The sequence below is a fragment of the Hyaena hyaena genome, unplaced genomic scaffold (genome assembly GCF_003009895.1).
Source record: "Hyaena hyaena isolate Hyena2069 unplaced genomic scaffold, ASM300989v1 scaffold_1501, whole genome shotgun sequence".
NCBI lineage: Eukaryota > Metazoa > Chordata > Mammalia > Carnivora > Hyaenidae > Hyaena > Hyaena hyaena.
Genome location: NW_024082133.1, coordinates 99,200 through 106,273, shown reverse-complemented (window position 1 = coordinate 106,273; position 7,074 = coordinate 99,200). Strand labels below are relative to the sequence as shown.

Genomic DNA, 7,074 nt, shown 5'->3' with positions numbered 1-7,074 from the left:
CTTATATACCAAAAGCCCTACCTTATCTACAAATGATAATTTCCTATATTTCAATCTATATTCTGAATTCAATCTCTTTTTTACAACCTCTATGGCTAACATTCTAGTCTCACCATCTTCTTTCATTTAGGTCATGGAAATGTCTGCACCCCAGACTGGTCTCCTTTCCTCCATTTTTGGCCTATGGTCTACTCTCAACACAGTAGCCAAAGCTATCCTTTATGATATATGTTGGATCATGTATCCCTCCCATCAAATGCACCAAACATTTCCTTTCTCCTTCTGAGTAAAAGTCAAAGTTCCTAACATGATTCCATACAATCTTGTCACTCTTACTTCTCAGACTGTTGCACTCAAGACACAAAGGTTTCCTACTGGCCCTTGAAAATTCCAGTCCTACTCTTGTTACAAGGTCTTTGTACTTCCCCATTCTCTTTGCTGGGTAGGCTGTTTCTAAGATATCCGTATGGGGTACTAATTTACTTGCTTCCTTCAAGTCTTACATCAAATGTTGCCTTCTCAGTTAGGCTTTCTCTGACTATCCATTGAAAATTTCAACCCTCTTCCTTGTCTTCTCACACTACTTCATTCCTAATCTCATTCCCACTCCTCATTTTACCCATGGTACATATTATCATGTGGCACTGAATTTGTTTATTTCTTTGTTTTGAGAATATAAGTAAATTCTATAGAAGACAGGGTTTTTGTTTTTTTGTTTTTGTTTTTTTTTTTTGCCTTATGTGCTTATGCATGTATTCTAGTTGCCTGAATGAGTGAAGGGCACTTGGTAAATATGTAATATATATTTATTGAATGAATTAATTCATAAATAATTCCTGGGAAGAGACACAGGGTACTTTAATGGTCACAAAAGTTAGAGAGAACTTCCTTTTAAAGAGTAAAGCTTTTGCCAAATTCTGAAGAATGAAGAGCCATTTTCCAGAAGAATAAGGAAGGAATGAAGATTCTAAACATTAAAAACAATGTGAACAAAATGCCCTGAGGTGGGAAGAAAAGTGTAAGTGGAATCCTTGCAAGTGTAAGGATTAGAAAAAAGTTGAAGCAGCTTGAATACAAAGAGAACAAGGGATGACATGGTATGTGATGAAATTACAGAGCCAGATCACAAGATCCTCGCAGATGACATTTAGGCTTTTATTCTACTAGCAATGGGAAACCACTGACAATAAGCATGGAATCACATGAACTCAGTGTGTGTGTATGTGTGTGTGTGCATGCATGTGTGTGTTAATAGAACTACTCAGGCCACTACATAGAAAATGTACTGAAGACAGACATGGATGAATAGAGGGAGAATATTGTGGTAGCTACTGAAGTACAGACATACCTCGTTATAGTGCACTAGATTTACTGTGCTTTACCGATTTTTTGAGGGGGGGTTATTGTAGTCATCATTGTTGTTTTGCTTTGTTTTTTACAAATTAAAGGTTTATGGCAACCCTGCATCAAAACAAGACTCTTGGTGCCATTTTTCCAAAAGCATTTACACACTTCATGTTTCTGTGTCATATTTTGGTAATTCTGAGAGTATTTCAAATTTTCTTCTTCTTATTATTAATTTGTTATGATGATCAGTGATCTTTGATGTTACTATTGTAATTGTTTTGGGTACCACAAGCCACACCCATATAGGACAGTGAACTAAACAGATGCATGTTGAATGTGTTTTTACTGTTCCATTTACCAGCCTTCTCCCCATCTCTCTACCTTTCCTTGGGCTTTCCTATTCCCTGTGACACAACAATATTAAAATTAGGCCAATCGATAACCCTACAATGGCCTCTAAGTGTTCAACTGAAAGGAAGAGTCACACATCTTTCACTTTAAATAAAAAACTGAAAATGATTAAGCTTAGTGAGGAAGGCCTGCCCTAAGGTAGGCTGAAAGCTAGAACTCCACCAAACAGCCAAATAAATTAGTGAAGGCAAAGGAAATGCTCTGAAAGAAAATGAAAGGTGCTATTACAGTGAACACATGAATGATAAGAAAGTGAATCAGGTTAGTTGTTCATATGTAAAAAGTTTGAGTGGTTTGGATAGTAGATCGAACCAGCTACAACATTCCCTTAAGCCAAAACCTAATCCAGAGCAAGGGTCACACTCTCCTCAATTCTAGGAAAGCTGAAAGAGGTGAGGAAGCTGCAGAAGAGAAGTCCGAGTCCAGCAGAGGCTGGTTCAGAAGGTTTAAGGAAAGAAACTGTTTACATAACATCAAAGTACAAGGTAAAGCAGCGAGTGCTGAGGTGGAAGCTGCAGCAAGTTATCCAGAAGATGTAGTGAAGACTGTTAATGAAGCTAATTACACTCAACAACAGATTTGCAAGGCAGATGAAAGTCTTTTACTAGAAGATACCATCTAGGACTTCAGTAGCTAGAGAGGAGAAGTCAATACCTGGCTTCAAAGGACAGACTAACTCTCCTATTTGGAGCTAATGCAGCTGGTGACTACACATTGAAGCCAGTGCTCATTTATTTACCATCTCCCAAATCCTTGGACCCTTAAAAATTACACCTAATCTACTTCATCTGTGCTCTATAAATGGAACCACAAAGCCTGGATGACAGCATATCTGTTTACAACATTATGTATTTTATGCCTACAGTTACTCAGGGGAAAAAAAAGTTTCCATTCAAAATAGTACTGTTTATTGACAATGCATCTGATCACCCAAGGGCTCTGATGGAGATATACAATGAGAGTCATGTTGTTTTCATGCCTGATAACACATTATTTCCACAGTCCAGGGATCAAGGAGGCATTTCAATGTTCAAGTCTTTTTATTGAAGAAATACAGTTTATAAGGGTATAGGTGCCACAGATAGTGACTCCTTTGGTGGAACTGGGCAAAGTAAAGTGAAAATCGTCTGGAATGGATTTGCCATTCTAGATTTCATTAAGAACATTTGTGATTTATGGGAAGAAGTTAAATATGAATAAGAATGGGAGTTTGGAAGAAGTGGATTCTAACTCCCATATAAGACTTTGAGGGTATCAAAACTTCAGCAGAGAAAATAACTGCAGATATGGTAGCAAGAGCAAGAGAACTGAAATTAAAAGTGGAGTCTGGAGATGGGACTAACTCACTGCAACCTTATGATACAAATGGATGAGGAGTTGCTTCTTATGGATGAGCAAAGAAAGTGGTTTCTTGAGATGGTACCTACTCCTGGTGAAGATGCTGTGTATACTGTTGAAATGACAACAAACGATTTAGAATATCACATAAAACTTGATAAAGCAGCAGCTGGGTTTGAGAGAATTGTTTCCAATTTTGCAAGAAGTCTACTGTAGATAAAATGATTCAATCACCATTGTTTGCTATAGAGAAATCGTTCATAAAAGGAAGAATCAATCAGTTTGGCAAACTTCTTTGTTGTCTTATTTTAAGAAATTGCCACAGCCACCCCCACCCCTGGCAATCACCACCCTGATCAGTTAGCAGCCACCAATTTCAAGGCAAGACCTTCCGGCCAGCTAAAAGACTACAACTCGCTGAAAGCTCAGATAATGATTAGCATATTTTAGCAATAAACTATTTTTTTAATTAAGGGGATGAACATTTTTTTAAAAGACAGAATGCTATCACACACTTAATAGACCACAGTACAGTATAAACATCTTTTAAATACACTGAGAAGCCAAATGAGTTTGGCTCACTTTATTGCAATATTTGCTTTATGGTGGTCTGGAACTAAACCCCCAATATCTTCAAGGCATTCCTGCAATCCCCATGTGAAATGATTGCAACTTAAAGACTAGGATGATAGTATCTCTCAGGTCTTTTGAACTTTGTCTTTTTCTTTCCTGTAATTCCGATCTCCTTGGCTTACTACTTTACCCTCAGGTTTGATATCCCAGGAGTGCTCAAGCCTTGCCCTCTTCTTTCAACTGTGAAGAATGTGAAATTCAAGGGCTTCCCTCTATCTCTTCTTGCCACTCCTCCACATGATGCCTGCTCCATCCACAACACTTTCCACTGTTTTTATTTATTTGTGTATTTATTTCAACAATTTGATTGAGTTCCATGGTGATGGTAAATGTGTCAGGAATCATGTTTTATTCATCTTGATATTCCTAGTAGCTGGCACATTAAAGACACACAATAATACTTGTTTAATAAACAAGGAATTAAATCAATTGCTGGTTTGCCAACACACACACACACACACACACACACACACACACAATATTCACAATGTTCTTCTTACTGGTGCTCTGTAGATATCATGAACTGGAGGGGAATACAGGATTTTTCCATGTGGTCAAAATATATAAGCTATGGATTAAGTCACCTATTATTGGTTGGATGTGACACTCAAATATACATACATATAAATAACCGAATTGTATATAAATAAACCTAAAATGTTAAAATTATATAAAAGTAAATAATGCATTTGGGGAACAAGTTGTATATATAATTTTCAATACTGTCCCTTAAATGACTGAAAGTAGGACATTGGGAACTGAAGTAAAAGCACCTAAGAAGCCCAAAGATCCCATGTAGGTTCCTCAAATTTTCTGACTCCCCACGAATAGATTAAGTATTATAAGCTGCTGAGTCATCACATTCAATTGCAACAGCACAACAGTGACAATCTTTGCCATGAAACATGTTTAATGAGACCTACACTGATCCTCAGCTACTTCAATTCTGCCACCTGAAAAAAGTCACACACATGTATACACACCCAGGTCGATCTTTCTATCTCCACCCACCCACACATACTAATTCAATATTAATAAATAACATCACAAATTATAAACCATTACCAATAAAGATTATAAATAAAATCATAAGGCAATCCATGCAAACATGAAAAAAGTTCTTGAAGCACACAGCAAATATGAATTTTCAGCTACATATGTTTTATGATGGTATCAAAAGTAAAATAGGATCATTTAACTGTGTTCTTTTCTAACTTCCCTTCCAAATTGTGCAGTATTCCTGAAGCCATATAATTTTCGATAGAAGATCACTTTTCAAAAAAGTCATAAGCAGAAGGTCATAATTCAAACCACGCAATCAGATTCTCCTACCATCTAAATACTGAAGAAGTCATGTAATTCATTCCTGTATTAAAAAAAGGATTAATACAGGATAAGAGTAGGTTTTAAAAGTACTGTTCTTGGAAAGAGATCTGTACACTGCTTCCAACTTGTGAAAGTATAACACCTGTTAAACAGAATGATTTTTGTCTTAAGTAACATTTTGTAAACAAAGCATTGACTTAGACTAAAGATAATTTGGTTGACATTTAATTTTATATAAATACATTAAAATAAGAAATATTGTTTTAAAAATTGGCCAAAATATGTGCATTACAAAGGACACAAAGACAGATCTTAAGCCAAGATACTAGAATAAAGGTTAGAAATAAAATTTCCAAATAAGAATAAATTTCTTACATAACTACTCTACTTACATAGCGTGTGCAAATAAAACCTTAAATTTGTGTTCAGAGTGTTTATTTCAAATAACAATTTTCACCATTAAAAATAGAATAAAATCAAGAGTCAAAATAAAATGGAGAATAGCTTCTGCATAAAACATGCAAATAAAGATAACTTTTACCAATAAACACTCTTAAAAATACATGATTTTTGCAGAAGCCATATGAAACTATTATCTGGCTCAATGTATAAATAAGGTATAGAACTCCTCCCCTCTCCCTTCATGGTTAATTCCAACTATTTTGAAGCATCATTCTCTTATCATTACAAATGAACCTCCAAGTATTTGTATCCTTGAAGATTTTAAAGTAAGGAAAGTCTTTTCTATGAAAATACAGTTTTATATTTTTGCCCTATTATTGCTTAACCCAAAATATAATAAAGAAACACAACAACTCACCTGAAAATATTGCTGAGTATCCAGGAACTCTCATAATTCAAGTTACCTAATTCTTCTTTTGCACACTGTGCGATCTAATTCTGTTGCCATGGCCAAGGTATTTTATGTTTGTGGTATTATACTAATAGAACACACCCTGAAATTTATAAAATCGACAAAATTCTTCTAATGTGGTATTATTTTCTGTGGACATGGACTCTTTCGATAGTTTGAAGTTCCGTGTTTGCAATCATATTAAGGATTTCCAAGATATAAAATCGTGTCGTACATTTCTTGTAGTTTATGAGGTATCAAAAAAAAATTAGAGCCTTTGTTCTGAGAAACAGTGAGGTAAGTAGGGGTTAAGCACATTCACCACCAAGCAAGAAGCAGCATGGGCAGACCACCATATTCCATAATAATAAAAAAAAAAGTACCACCGTAAAAATTTAATCTCAGAGTATTGCTGGGAGTGGCTGAAGATAGAATTCCAGTGTTGCACATTTCTTCATGCACTTTAATGCTTTCAAGTATTACCACCAGGACTTTCCATTCATGGCACAAGGGATTCATGGGATGCTTTCTCCTGGCATACTTAGGATGGAGAAGGAAGGAGAAAAGTTTGGATACATTCATTTCTTCCTCTATTTAGGTAACCTTTTAAAGCTTTCAACAAAAAATCATATCCTCAAGAAATCTGAAAAGAAACATGTTCTTCTTTTTCTTTTTCTTTAACTCTCTGAGAAAGACAAAATCTATGAGGAAAAACAAAATGAACAAAACTGCCGTATTTTATGAAAGATTTATATACAGTATTCATTCTGCTGACAAAAGGGCAAGTGTAGAATCATACACTTTTGTTTTACCATAAACAAAATTAGATTTTCAGGATCACATGTTCATTACTTAAATTCCCACAAATAAAAATTTGTTCATGGAAAAATAGAGATATTTTGAATACTAAAGTCCTTTATTCAACAACACAGAAATTTCACAAAAACAACTTTACTGGGCAAATCGAATGTGGTTTTTTTTTGTAGGTTTTTTTTTTTTTTTTTTACAGTTTTGTACATGCCCCATAAGTAATTTTCTTTAATAAATACACTGTTTTCCAAAACTGCTTTTTTTTTATAATTGCACAAGCATACATACACCTTACACAAATATCTATTAGAAAATTTAATAGATGACTGCACAGTTCAGAAGAGGGGAACACTGAA

General features: G+C 35.0%; 1 pseudogene; it reads left to right on the top strand.

Moving 5' to 3' along the window:
* The first annotated feature begins 1,796 nt into the window (after positions 1–1,796).
* Positions 1,797–3,536, top strand: LOC120225743 (annotated as a pseudogene).
* Positions 3,537–7,074: the final 3,538 nt, after the last annotated feature.